Here is a 14,795-nt window from a genome sequence, read left to right as displayed (position 1 = left end):
CATTTCACAGATAAGGTCCAGGAAGCTAGACTAGACAGTTTGCCCTAGAAAGTACCATTTAGTCATCTGTCACTGCAGGGGTCCTCTGGGGACCCATTCTTTCTTCCTTACTCCCAGCGTGCCTCCATGGGCTAGAGGCCATCTATATAGTCCAAGTGCCCTCCTAAATGAGTTCCCAGTGCTCCCTCTCCCCCCATTAGGGAGGCAGTCAAGAAGAATGGGGTGGAGGGATCATCAGCTCGGATGCCTCCAAGGGCCAGCCCCCGAAGGAGTGAATATATTCACTAGGGCAAGATCAGATGTATGCCCCCAGAAATGTTTTATTCTCCTCTTTATTATTCTTTTAATAAGAATAGCAGCACAACAGTACAAGAACAATATTGAACGGCAGCTGACGCCTGGTCCCAAGGCTAGGTTACAGAGGCAGTGGTGGGGACTGGAGTGACCTGGAGAGAGCCCATTCCCTCATCCAGAAGGGGCACTGCTACTTAGCTCCATCTACATATGGTCAGGTGGGACTTTAGAGGCCCAGGCTTGCCAGGTTAGCCAGAAATCCACAACCTTACATGAAATCTGAGGATTTTTTAAAAAGATTTTATTTATTCATTCATGAGAGACAGAGAGGCAGAGACATAGGCAGAGGGAGAAGCAAGGTCCCAGCGGGGAGCCCAATGCAGGACTTGATCTCAGGACCCTGGGATCATGACCTGAGCCAAAGGCAGATGCTCAACCACTGAGCCACCCAGGTGCCCTGAGGATTTTTAAATGTTGACAACAAATCAGCATTAAAAAAAAAAAAAAACACTGTGCAGGCCAAACAAAACACACTTGCTTAGCAGCTGGGTGACCTTTGGGCAGGTAACTTCATCCCTGAAGCCTCAGCTCCCCGATATGTAAAAGAAGGGGTAATATCACTATCTCTACTTTGGGGGATTAAGTGAGGTAAAATAAGTGAAACACCTGTCAGGATGATTATTATTCCTTGGAAGTTCCAGTCTTTTACTAGAGGAATATCTCTTCCTGGGTGATTGACAGGAAAGTCTCCATCCTTTACCTCCAGAGAGACCCCAACCCTTACTCAGGGAATTCAGCTCCACCCCTGCCAGCAGAAGATTCTGAGGCTACACTTACACAGTAATTGACCATCTTGTGTCTAGGGGGAGGGGGATGTGTCTCTTTCTTTATACCCTTTCATGCGGTGACCTAGGGGCTGGCTGATTCACCCAGCTACCTCAGGCCTGGGGAGGTGCTGAGAAGGCCTGCAGGATGATTTCGTTTCAGGCAGAAAGAAAGAACCGAGGCAGAGAAGTGAGGCCATCATCCACATCCCAGGCCACCTCCAGTTCTTCCTGTGGACAGCCAAGGTCTTCAGGAAAGCTCTCAGCAGCTAAAGCTTTTACACCCTCATCTACCTTTCAAGCAGTGTTCCCCCCTCCACCCCGCCCTACCCCGCTGCCCCAAACCTGGCTGCATATGAGAAACAAACACTGGAGCAGCTTTAAGAAAATACTGATGTATGGAGCCTGGCTTCTGGAGAGATTCTGTGACCCTCTCACACAACCCAAAGCAAAACTGGTTATGGGCACGTGTGCATGCGCCGCTGCGCACTTTCCAGGGGACTTGGCTGAGGACCTCAGGGGGCAGTGTCCCTGGTGGATGGTGTAAGCATGTAGGGCACTGTGGGGGCAGAGCTGTGCTCCTAGGCCTCCTCTGCCATCATGCAGGATCTGTCCACACACACTGGCCCGCTTACCCCTAGGAGCCCAGCTTTCTCTCTGGGCCCACAGGACTAGGTAATCAACACCCTGTTTGTTTCCTCAGTGGGCCTGGAACAAACTACCAAAGCACTTACAAGAAAGGGCTTTGAAAAAGCCTCATGCCCTCTCCACAGGGGAGAGCCCGCTATTACAAAATTAAGGAGGGTGTAGGTGGGGAGGTAGCAGAGGCAGCGGGAAGCAGCGCTACACATGGAGAAAAGGCCACACACATTAACAAAGCAGATCAGAAATGTGAGCAAATTAATATAAGGCCCTGCGAGAACAGAACATTCGCACCGTGGGGGCAAAGCACCCATTGGAGCAGCCGGGCCTTGGCGGGGGACGGAAGAAGAGCAGAGGGAGGGGAGCCCGGGGCCAAGCAAGGGGGCTTGTCAGTGCTAGGGAGGCTGGCTCTGATGGAGAAGCAGAAGGGAAGTGGTCAGCCACGAAGGAGGAGAAGACAGTGTGGTAAGTCCCCCAGGTAGGCAGGAGCATCTGACAGGTCTCCGGTGAGGGGGAATGGGGTGTGGGGGGGATACGGAATCAGGGTCCCCTTCTGGGAATCGTAGGAGAGAGAGTACCTCCAGCTTCAGTGCACTTGGCTTCACCCTCTGGCAGCTGGATCCTGACCAGAAGGCAGAGGAGTGTCACGGGGCAGCCTGCTACTAACTACCATGCCCGACTCCCACCAGGTCCTGCTGCTTTCTTTTCCTCTCTTCTCTGAAACAACCAGGAACCCCCTGGCTCAGAGGCAAGGAGCAGGAAGTACCTCAATTCAGGAATCCCTTGACAAAGTTTCCCAAAGAAATGGCCTGGAAAGGGGGAGGGGCATTGGACTTGACTAGAATCCTAGAGTAGGGTGATATTAAAAATACTGTATTGCCTGTGGGGCTCAGACACTGACCAGGTAGGATGCACAGCTTAGAACTAAAGCATTGTTCTGGAAGGGCCCTACTGGCCAGGCATTAACCCTTTGGTTGCTGGATCAGAAAGAGGTGGGGACCATCAGAGGGCACTGGCAGTGTATGTTGGGGGACGGGTGTTGAGTGATCACTAAGTCAGGAATATAAAGTCTGAACACTTGTGATAGTGGTACGGGGGTTCACTAGTAATAATGTCAGCCCTGACCTGGGACAGCTGGAATCAGTCCTGGAGGACACAGGGGATTAGCGTGCAGAGAGCTACTGCTGGGGATCTGAGGGGTCCTGTCTGCAAGATGAGGCTGGGGCAATGCACAAATTCTTTCTTTGTTCCCTGGCAAAAGTGGGTCAGACACTGGCTGCACTGTTGAAGAGCAGGGCTAGACTCATGCCCATAGGGCCTGTCTAGCTCCCATGGACACACAGTGCCCTGTCCAGTGTTGTGGAATGAGGGCCCATTCTGAAGGATACATCAGTCTACTTCAGTGCCCTGATAGAATAGGAAAGGACCCTACAACTCAGCTCCCTTTTGACATATGGAGAAACAGAGATCTAGAAGGGGAAAGTGTAGGGCCATACATCTAATTAGTTCCAGAGCCCGGATGAGCCGCAAGATGCCCTGCTCCCAGCCCAGCGTATTTTCTATTGCTTTCTTTGCTATTATTCCAAGTCTTCGTTACAGTCGAGGGAAAATGCCAGAATATCCTCAGGACCAACCTTACCCATAGGTAAACATGATGTGATCAAATATGTCTCAGTTGTCTGTCACTGTGCCTGAAATTTCACTGTCGGTGAGTCTTTCCTTTGGATTGTGAAGCTCTCTAGTCTTTCAGGGGGATATAGGTGTGGGATTTATTGACAATCACTGAGAGAAAGACTTTGCGAATCAGACTCAGGTTGTATCGCTGGAGGAGAGCCGCAGCAGCCAGCCCATGGAAGACGATACAGGCTGAGGTAGGCACGGGGACTCAGGATGAGGATCTGAATCCAGGGCCCAGGCCATCCTGAGGGGCGGGGGTGGGGTGGGGGGTGCAAAGGCCCACACCCAAAGCTTCCATTCACCCTCTGGCTTGGGTGCTCAGGAAGCCTTTCTCCAGGAGAGGGTTCCAGTAACCCGGGAGGCCTGAATCACTGCTGTGCGGCCCATGCAGAGGAGAAGGATGGGAGAGTAAAGGATAACATCAGGCTGTCTGGAGTGGCTCTGGGGGCACTTTATTAAGAAGAGCAGCCTGGGCGAGATGGATGTGACAAGGGAATCTATGAAGACATCGAGAGGAGCCTCCACTGCAAGAGGGATGGGCTCCAAGTCTGCCAAGGGAGGCCGGGCGTGGGGTATGTCTGTTCAGCCCCTCCTCCTCCTTTGGGGACCTGCTGGCTAGCAGGTGAGCTCCCTTCTGTTGCTACCCTTGGCTTCCATTCTAGTTTGGCTCCAGAGCTGTGCAGTGCAGCTCTGGGCCTGACCGGCCATGATGCCCTGGTCTTGGAGCCCCTTCATGTTCCTTATCAGTTCTAGCACATTTTATTATGGAAGCGGCTTCACAGTGATGGTCTGGTGGGAAACGGGAGAGGGAGAAAATAGACCATGGGATCTGTCTGGAAAGGGTTTGCCTCGTGTTTCCTGAGGGTATGTGTTTACTTAGAGGGTAGCAGGGGGTAGGGGAGACTGCTTCTGGAACTTTGGCGATTGAGCTTGAAGCTGCATGTGCATAGCAGGTGCGATCTTGTAATTTAGATTATAGGTCTGTTTAGATTGGGGTGGCTTGCTGGGGTGTGCTGAGCAAGCTGAAGACCTTCCCTAAGGCTCCAGTAGTTCTGTTGTAGATCTCAGCTCGCTAGGCAAACCCAGAATCCCTAGCTTCCCCTCCTTCAAAAGAGAGCATCCACCCTCAAGGCCCCCTTCCATTGTCTGACATAAGCCCTTGGCTTCCTAAATGGGTGTCCTCTGGAGGCCTCAATGAAGTTTATTTTTTTTAATTTATTTTTTATTGGTGTTCAATTTGCCAACATATAGAATAACACCCAGTGCTCATCCCATCAAGTGCCCCCCTCAGTGCCCATCACCCAGTCACCCCCACCCCCCGCCCACCTCCCTTTCTACCACCCCTACCTGGTTCGTTTCCCAGAGTTAGGAGTCTCTCATGTTCTGTCTCCCTTTTTGATGTTTCCCACTCATTTTCTCTCCATTCCCTTTCACTATTTTTTATATTCCCCAAATGAATGAGCCCATATAATGTTTGTCCTTCTCTGATTGACTTATTTCACTCAGCATAATACCCTCCAGCTCCATCCACGTCGAAGCAAATGGTGGGTATTTGTTGTTTCTAATGGCTGAGTAATATCCCATTGTATATACATAGACCACATCTTCTTTATCCATTCATCTTTTGATGGACACCGAGGCTCCTTCCACAGCTTGGCTATTGTGGACATTGCTGCTAGAAACATCCGGGTGCAGGTGTCCCGGCGTTTCACTGCATCTGTATCTTTGGGGTAAATCCCCAGCAGTGCAATTGCTGGGTCATAGGGCAGGTATATTTTTAACTCTTTGAGGAACCTCCACACAGTTTTCCAGAGTGGCTGCACCAGTTCACATTCCCACCAACAGTGTATGAGGGTTCCCTTTTCTCCGCATCCTCTCCAACATTTGTGGTTTCCTGCCTTGTTAATTTTCCCCATTCTCACTGGTGTGAGGTGTTATCTCATTGTGGTTTTGATTTGTATTTCCCTGATGGCCAGTGATGCGGAGCATTTTCTCATGTGCTTGTTGGCCATGTCTATGTCTTCCTCTGTGAGATTTCTGTTCATGTCTTCTCAATGAAGTTTCTATCCAGACATGTGTGGTCCTGGGTTCTGTGGGCTCCGGTTGGGGGAAGGTGCCACCATTGCCAGGAATTAGAGACCCAGATCCAAGACTGTCCCCTGGGGCCACTCAGGTCCCCCCCAAACAATCTTCCTGGCTTTAGGCCAGGCCATCACTAATGCGAGTGTCGGGGCACTGCTGAGGAAGGACAATATTTCACGGAGCAGAGACTCCTGCTCAGGTGCAGGATTGGCGACTCAGGGAAGCTGGAATTCAGGGCAATCAATTTGGGAGAATTAGCCCAGAATTCTTTTAAGCTTTACTTCCCAGCAGACCTCTCCCACCTTGGAGATGGCTTAATCCCTGACATTTGTCTAGTGGCTTTATACTTTTCAGAGCTCCTCCACACCTATTATGTCCATTGAACCTCATAAACACTGACTGTGAATTAGGACTGGAAGGTGTTATTATCCTTGTTTGACCAACAAGAAGATTGAGGTCTCCAAAGGACACATGACTCATCCAGGGCCACACAGCTATTTAGTCAAAGAACTAGGATTTAAAATCTGTTTCCTAACTCGCAGCCCCGTGTGCCTTCCACCTCCCATGCATGGATGCCCCCACAGAATCATGGAGGTGTCCAGAACCTGGCATGGTGCTTGGCACATGATAGATACTAATAAATATTTGCTAAATGAAAGACAGTGGATAAGCAGGAAAGAGGCAAGGGGGAATACAAACTGCCCCTTTTTGTGATGAGCATAGAAGGGCAGGCATACTGTGTTGTTTCATCATTTTGCCTAGAAAGAAAGGAATAAGAGATCTTTCCCATTTCACAGATGTCACTGTCCAGGCAGGAAGATGAGGATAGCTCCCATAGGGAAGCCACAGGCTTAATCCTCCCCACAGGCTGCTTTCTACTAGCACTTTAAAGAGGAATGAGTGGTGTGGGCCCTCACTCCAGGACCAGGGAGGAGTCACAATCAGCCCTAAAGGGAAGAGCATCCTCCGCACCCTGTCCCCTTGAGGCTGTTCTCTCCTTGTGTCCCTGCCAGAGGCTCCCTGAGAACACTGGCTACTGGCTCCTTTAGGGCCTCTGCACACACACACCCCACCATTGATCCTCCTTAGCATAACCCAGACCTCATGGGCTCAGTGCCTATCTCCTGTATGGCAACTGGACCAGTACTACCTCCCATACCTTTTGTGTCCCCCAAGGCCTGGCACACAGTAGGTGACTTGTCTGAGGTAAAGGGGGATGGCCACTCCCTGGCAGGAGGCACTGTAGACAGCATCCTGCCTTCCAGGGTCCCCACCTCCACCCTCACCAGCAAACAGGCCTGGAGTTGCCATTTGTCCCCTCGTCCTGTCAGAGAAAGGGGGGAAGTGGGAAGTGGAGACATGGGTTTTCAAATGTTGCTTTGTAGCAGCATGGAGTGGCCTTTGAGTCCCGCAGCTGAATCTGAGATCCCACTGATTTTCAATGTTGGCCTCCCCGTCCCCCTCCCCCAACACTTATCGGTAGCCCGTGTATCTGGGGTTATTTGCTTCGCTCCCCTGGACGTTGATTTTAATTTCTATGAGCTGGGGAGGATGCCAGGGTGAGCAAATGCATGTGGAGCACGGGAGCCGGCCCCCCCCCCCCCCAGAGACCAGAGTGCTCGCCCAGTGGCAGCTGGATTATCCGCACGGCCCCTCCCTGGCTCCCCCCCAGGGGGAGGAAGGGGGGGGCTCCTCCGCGGCAGATTGCGGGGTGGCGAGAGGCAGCAGACACCGCCGCCGCGGTGTTTACCAGCGGGCCTCGCTAGTTCGCCACCTCAGCCTCGCCACCTCAGCCTCGGCTCTGGGGCCAAGCCAGTAGCCTCCTTCTTTAAGATTCTGGTCACAGCGGGACTGGGTTTTAAGGCAGTCGTGATCTTTCTCTTCCTACAGACGCCGCTGCCTCTACGGTCGGCGCGGGGCACAGCCGGGGGCAGCGCAAGGGGGAGCCGGCCGACAGGGTTCCCGGGGTCGGGCATCCGCCCAGCCCCGGCCAGGAAAGGGCCCCTACAGTAAGTACGGCGCTCCGGGCCGCCGGGTTCAGGCTCGCCTGGGCAGGGGCCAGAAAGCCGGGCACCCAGCCCCGGAGGCTGGAGTCTGGAGTGGGGCGGGGGGAGATGGGGGGCGAGCAGCTGAGCGCTTGGGTCCCCCGCCAACCCCTCGGAGTGACTCGGGGTTGGAGCGGGGAACGGGTCCCTGGTCCCGGGTGCGCTCCCCCTCAATCGATGGGCCGGAGTTGGCACGTTGGGAGCTGACCTCCCTGCACCCCGCCCGGAGCCCTGAGCGCCCCCCTCCCAGGAGCCATTCGGGGGATCAGGCCGCCCGCGGGCCCCTTTACCACAGGGCCTGCGAGGAGACTAGAAGACAAGCTGTGCGGGGCTGAGCATTTGGACGCCTGTGGAAAAGTGGCGGGGTGAGCGGGAAGTTTTCCGCTGGAGGTTGGGGGCAGCGAGCAGGAAAGAGGGAGCGCAGGAGAGAGGAGAGCGGGAAATCGGGAGGGCAGCCCCTCACCCCCCAGCGAGAGGGAGCAGGGGCGACCCCTCCTGGGGCTCGAGTCTGCCCTCCCCACTGCCCTCCACGTGGAGCTCACCCCGCCTCAGGCTCTCCCCCCCCTCCCCCGCACCTCCCACCTGCTCCCCAGGCGAGGAGCACCTCCCCCCCCATGTCTGGCAACGCCAGGGCTTCCAGGCGTCCTGCCCCCAGCGCCCCGGCTTCCCCCAAGGCCCACGGCTCCCAGGCTGGCCTGCCCTCTCTCCAGCGCTCACGCAGGCAGGCCTCGAAGGGCTGAGAAACAAGACCACCCTGGGAGGTAGTCCATTACTCTCCTACAACCTTGGCAGATCTGAATAAGCAGGCACATACCTCTGTCCCTTTCTTTTCTTGAGCTGTGTACCGTTCAAGCAGAGGGAGTGCCCCTGGGTGAGATCACAAAGGTGAGTTTAGCCTAAGTCACTTAGTCCCCTGCTCAGAAAAGAACCAGATCTCCCCTATGCTCCGCAACCCCCACTCATCTTTACTGAGAGTACTGATGATCCCTATGGGTACTGATGGCTTTTGTGCCTAGCATTGCTCTTTAGGTAGCAATAAGAATCCATGTACAATAACAGTAGCTGGCACTCACTCAGAGCTGTGTGCCTTGGCTCAGCATGTATTATATTTCATCTTCACAACCACCCTAGGAGGTAGATCTTCATGTTATCCCCATTTTACAGATGAGAAAATGGAAGTGATGTTAATGGAAAGGTGAACAAGCCCAAGGTCCCACAGTTGGGGAGAAGCAGAGCTGGGATTTCCATCCCGTCTTATTTCAGCACCCCCACTGTTAACCACTAGAAGTGTTATGAGAAATAGGCTTTAATGAAGTAGGAAAGTGGTTTGTTTTCCCCCACAGAAAAGCTAATTTATTCTGTAGATCTGAAGTCGGAACCCGCCATCTAAAGAAATTTGAGCCACCCTTGTTAGATTCTGTGGAGAAAGGCAAACCGGATGGACTACAACAGGACAGCAGACCCTGTTAGTAGGTGCCTACATAGAACAACAGTATACGTCATTGCTGATAGCCATTTTTTTAATTTTTATTTATTTATGATAGTCACACACACACAGAGAGGGAGAGAGAGGCAGAGACATAGGCAGAGGGAGAAGCAGGCTCCATGAACCGGGAGCCCGACGTGGGATTTGATCCCGGGTCTCCAGGATTGCGCCCTGGGCCAAAGGCAGGCGCTAAACCGCTGCACCACCCAGGGATCCCACTGATAGCCATTATTGATTTGAGCTTTGTATATTTACTTTTTTATATTTATTTGTATACTCACTTTGTATATTTAATCTTTATGGACGTACTTTGAAGTGGGTACTAGTGGGAGCCCCATTTTATAGATGAGAGGACTGAGACTCAGGAGGTTGAATTAACTTGCCACAGAGATGGGATTCCAGCCTAGAACCACTACATCCAAAGACCGATGGGAGCTAAGCTTTCGCAGATGTGTGCAAGAGGCACAGGTTCCCCCGACTCTACCCCCTGTCACCTACCCCAGCTGGACCCCGTTAGCTGTCCCCTCCCCAGCCATTTGCCAGGAGCTCTGCACTGTTCCCTCTTTTCCTTGGCCCCTGTTGACATTAAAGAAAGGATTGTACAGGTTGTAGAAGAAAGAGTTCCCCAAAGAGCAGGTGGCATTCTGCATGGATTTGTTTTGTTGTTGTACTAAATGCCATGCCTATAACATCAGTAAGTTGTTCTGCTTTATAAGTTTTATTAATTACACAAGTGTCTGGTCTGCTGGCTTGAAGTTGTTAATCCAACATTATGGCTCTATCGGAGTACCTCTGTTAGGAATTATTTTCGGGGAAAGTTTTTAGAGCCTTACATGCAATGCTGAGCAAAGCCATCTTCCCATCTCCTCGGGCAGCTGAGGGGGCTTGTTTCTTGGCCAGGACTTAACCTGACTACTAGAAGGGCCGTGGTCATCCCTCCTTCCCCCAGGATGGTTGCAGTAGGGTGGACAGAATGTGGCCAGATCCCAAGGGGAGGGGCTCTTCCTGTATTGCATGTGGCCCTGCAGTAGGACTGTTGATAGCTGCCCCCCCCCCCGCATTGGCCTATTAAATAGAGCTGGCTTCTGTGGTTCCTCTTCAATGTGGGCATAATAGGGTGGGGAGAGCTCTGTGATTTTGGTCTCCATTATTTTGGGGCATCTCATTCCATCTGCTGGTCTGTCTAACCTTCCCTCCTCTTTCTGTGATGTGAGAGGGGGGCCTTCCATGTGTATCTTTTGGAGACTGCATAGGATGCATGGCTGGTAACTGTGTCCCTGGTTGTCAGTGTGGTCTCCTCTGGGTACAGTGCATCATCTCACAGGGCCACATGAGAGGGACCAGTGGGCAACATAAGTCCTCTGCCCTCACTCCTGCCACCAGAAGTTGAAGAATCCCTTCAGCTTTGCCTGGATTTGGTCTGTGATTTCTTCTTTTTGTCGCAGTGGCTTAAATACCTAGAGGTTTTCCTCTTTCCAGAATCGTCCTTATTATTCGTTTGCTGCCCCATTTGACATTCCTTTCCTGGAACATCCTTCTCTGCCTTGACCATCGCTAGCCTCCTATTCACCTTCACCACTAAGCTTGAGGAGAGGGGCTGGGGTGTCTGCTGGAAGTCTTGTGGGCTCTGGGGAATGAGCCCACCTCTGTGTTCTCAGCATCCTCTGCTGCCCCTTGTGGTTCCAGGCCACACGGGGTTTTATGTTGGTCACATACCTGCCCGCACCTCAGACTGCACCCTCCCTGAAGGGAGAGACTTGGCCTATCTAATCTTCATAGCTCCGGTACCCAGCACCATGCCCGCTACACAGGAGGTACTTGGTCAATTTTTGTTGCATCTATAAATAATAAATGTGCCAATGAATGTATCTAAAAACTGATAGATGGAGCCTGTGACTCAAGCAAGGGCCTCCGTTATTGTTCCCCTTACAAAAAGGGAGATAGGAGCAGAGCCTGCATTATTCTGCAATAGTCCCAGCTCCAGCTCTGTAGATTTTTAATCACTAAAAAAATACAGATACACTGGAATGCCAAAACCTCAAAACCTGAATGCCTGGGAAGGGCTTTTCTGGTGAATAGGATGTTCTGGGTAACTGAAGTTTAGGCAAAACAAAAAACAAAACAAAACAACAAAAACAAACAAACCCACCCTTTTTTCTTTCCCTTTCTCCTTCTAAAACGCCTGATTCAGGTTCTCTACCTTAGCGAGTTAGGTTGTCGTGGGCCCATTGTTGAATCTGTGTTGCTGAGTTGGAGGCCTGCAAGTTCTCAGGATCCCCTAGGATTCTGTCTCCCCACAAGCCTGGTTGGAGAGTAGGGTGCAACCTCCTTACACCCCGCAACCCTCACCCCTACCCAGAGACAAGCCCACAGGCTGTGCCTTTGAAGTTTGTAAATTTCTTGCCCCCACCTCCAGGAAACAGGCAGCATCTCCCCCAGACTAACAATATAGGGGAGGTGGCAGAGTGTTTGGGGGCAAACTGACGCTCCCTGAGATAGTAACTCAGCTCCTGCTCTTGCCCTTGGCTTTTATCCTTAGGTGGAGGGTTCACCAACCTCCCTCCCCCTTCTCTGATTCCATAGCATTGTCCCTTTGCTTTAGGCAAGACCTTATGATTCCTCCCTCCCTCTCAGCGGAGAGATGCAATCAGGCAGAAAAGAAAGGGTCCCAGTCCTGAAGCTGTGTTTGGCACACCCTCCTCCACTCAGCCTTGTCATCTTCATGCTGCAGCCATAGCCCCCCTGCTCCCTTCTGTCTCCAGGCCTGCTCTTGCTTGCAGTGCTCTCTTTCTGGACTTCCCCAAAGGTAGCCCCTCCTCTAGAAAGCCTCCCCCTACTTCTTCTGGAAGTCAGCAGAGGGTGGATAAGAGTGAAGTAAATAACCTCCAAGATCCCTGCCAACTCTGAGATGTGGCTGTTTGACTGGAGTCAGGGGCTGGGGGCGTCCTAGGCTGGTGGCCCAGGCCATCAGCGTTTGACAGCCTCACAGAGAGGAGGGAGACTGCACGGCCAGTCAGCTAGCCAAGTAGGCCCTTGTTTGACTTCAGGAGGCTTTGCTGGGAGCCCTGTACTGCCAGAGCCTGCCAAGCAGCCCCCTGAGGGGCACGATTTGAGCCCTGGATCTTTGGCTGCTGGAGGCAGCTACTTGTTGGGATGTTTCCAGCAGCTCCTGCCCACACCTGCTCCCCCTTTTCTGGCCTCCAAGTGTTGTTTACAGTTCACCCCTTGGCTGGCTGACAAGATGCCAGAATCCAAGAGTAGAGAGAGAGAGAGATCTGGGTGGCCAGGGACCCTCTCCTAGCCTAGCAATCTTGTGCCAGATCACTGCAGCCCAGCCTGGTCTTGGAAAGATGTGTTGACCAAGGGAAAGAATTCAAGACTGCCGCCCCCTTCCCTGCCAGCTCCACTTGTTCCCATCATGACCATTCCCTCCCACCTTCTGCAATTCTCTCCCCTTCCTCTTTTCTCCTCTTGATCTCATTCCCTTTCACAAGAAAAGTACAGCCTACACCGGCTAGGGAATCAGCCCAAGTCAGACTGGTGTCCTCGGGTTTTCCTTGTGTTCCACCATGTCCCAGCTATGAGATTAGGGAGGGCCGTCATAGTGTCAGCGTGGCATAATCACAGTGACCCTCCCCAGAGAGCTTGATCACCCCAAGTCCCATACCAGACGGCTCTCATTGCTAGCTGCAGGAGACTGAGGGAGGGGGGTGGGGGTTTCAGAGCTGGGGGTGGCCCATGGGCATTTAGAGAGCAGGTGAAGCATGGAGCAGCCCCCAAAAAGCTAATGCAGACTGGAAGTTGGGGGCCATGGGCTGTCTGTCAGGCTTGCCTTCCTCAATCCTGGCCTTCCTCCTTCACTGTCTCCAAGGCCTTCCTGTTGTGTCATTTCTCCACTGCTCTGTTTTTCTCTGCCTCTTGTCACACACACACACACACACACACACACACACACACACACACACCACCCTGGCTCTGTCTGGTCCCCTTTCCTGACTAGCTATCTTCCTCTCCATTCCTTGTCCTCTCCCCTTCTGGCTCAATCTCTGCCTCTGCCTCCCTAGGAAGTACTTGGGGTGGTACATGGAGAGGGGGGTGGGGGACTGGGGTCTCCAGGGTTCTTCAGAGGGACACAACAACTTCTTTAAGCTCCCGTGAAGATCTCATGGCTCCAGTCCTCCCTCACTGCCTCTGCCAATGACAGGTAAGTTGGGGGAGGGCTAAAATGCAAAGGCCTCCCCCACTAACTCTACCACAGCTTCGTGGCAGCAGCTTTAGGCCTCGTGACCCGTAGTGCCATATGGCATCAGCCTCACATCTGGCACAGTCCTCACATCTGTCACTGGGCTGGCAGCCCCAGCAGGGAGGGTTTAGGAGTGTGTCTGGGCCTATTAGACATGTCTGAGTCTACAGGATGTGTAGCCCCTGAGGGGAGAAATAGGGAAAGGGGGAGGCCGGCCTCCTTGAGGGTACCCCATAGTGCCCTCTCAGAAGCATCATGGGGTTGGTTTTTGTGAAGTGTCTCCAGGCTCCCAGGTATTTGTGGAAGGACAGATAATCTTTGTCTCTCTACCTGCTCCCTTGTGACCTGTTGGAATGGGTGGCAGGTGTTCTCCATCCCAGCCCACTGGGGAAAAGCAGCTGTTTGGACAACCAGGAAATGAATCCAGACACCAGCGGGTCTTCCATAAGATGCCTCTCCAGGCTCAGCTAAGGAGGGATTTGCAGGGCCATGAAGACCTGGAGGGAAGGAGGGAGGTAGCCCTCAGACAAAAACCAGATCTCCTCCCCAGAGGCTTCCAGGAGTGGGAACGGCTATCCAATTATCCTGCCCACCCCCTGGACCTTTGGCCATTCTGAACAAAGAGTTGTTTGCCTTTAAAGAATCACTCCTTCCCAGAGAAGGAATAGCTGTTAAATTCCCACCCCCCAACCCCTAAAAGGACTGGAGCCATGCCAGCCTCCATCTCTTTTTATATCATAACTCTCTTTTGCTTTTTCTCCATCCCCTCCCCACCTTTGTCTTGGGCCTGGGGTGTTGGGGGGTTTCTCTCCACTGGCCTGGCCCCATCCAGAAATGGTTCTCTCGCAGGGTGAGACAGGACCGGTAGGCATTCGGTAATGAGTCGCATGAACTGGCCAAAGGATTGCAACCTGTACACCTCAAAATCCCTCCCACCCATGCATCCGTTGATCCATTTAGAAAACATTTATTAATCACCTACTATGAGCCAGATACTGTACTAGGTGGTGGATACAGTGTTGAACAAGAGAGACCTTGTCAATCCCCTTATGGCATTTATAGACAAATAATCACATAAATGAATGTAGAATGTGAGGAGTCTCCTGAAGGAAACCAACAGGCTGTAGCAATGGGGACAACCAGGGCAGAGTTCTCAGGGAAGGCCTCTGTGAGGAGGTGACATTTAAGTGGAGACCTGAAGGGTGAAAGATCAGTCATGGGGAGAATGGGGAAAGAGGTTTCCAAAGAAATAAGGAATACCAAGTGGGAGGGCCTGGAGGGGGCCAAGAACTTGATGTGTTCAGAAAGTGCACAAAGGCCAGTGGGGACAGGTTGTCCTTGGCCAGAGTAAGAATAACATGAGAGGGGTCTGGCAAGGGGTTTGGTTGTTACTCACTTGTGGGAAATATCTGTGGGGTTTTAAGCAGGGAGAGTGACAGGATCTGATTTGGCCTTTGCGTTATCTATAGAGACCAGCAGTGGCCGTGGGAGACAGGAAGGAG

The 14,795-nt window shown here is 52.5% G+C and overlaps 1 protein-coding gene across 2 annotated transcripts in view; it reads left to right on the top strand.

Annotated features, from left to right (window-relative positions):
- Positions 1-14,795, top strand: part of FRMPD3 (FERM and PDZ domain containing 3) — a 131,884-nt gene that overhangs the window by 45,446 nt on the left and 71,643 nt on the right. Inside the window, exon 1 of one of the 2 annotated variants that reach the window (XM_072815322.1) lies at positions 7,410-7,528. The exons of the other annotated variant lie outside the window; for it this stretch is intronic. The gene's annotated coding sequence lies outside the window, so the exon portion shown is untranslated. Of the gene's footprint in view, positions 1-7,409; positions 7,529-14,795 lie in introns of those variants that run through there. 2 annotated transcript variants of the gene reach the window in all.

The sequence above is a fragment of the Canis lupus genome, chromosome X (assembly GCF_048164855.1).
Source record: "Canis lupus baileyi chromosome X, mCanLup2.hap1, whole genome shotgun sequence".
NCBI classification, from domain to species: domain Eukaryota; kingdom Metazoa; phylum Chordata; class Mammalia; order Carnivora; family Canidae; genus Canis; species Canis lupus.
The sequence above is the reverse complement of the archived record's forward strand: the minus strand, read 5'-3'. Positions and strand labels throughout refer to the sequence as shown.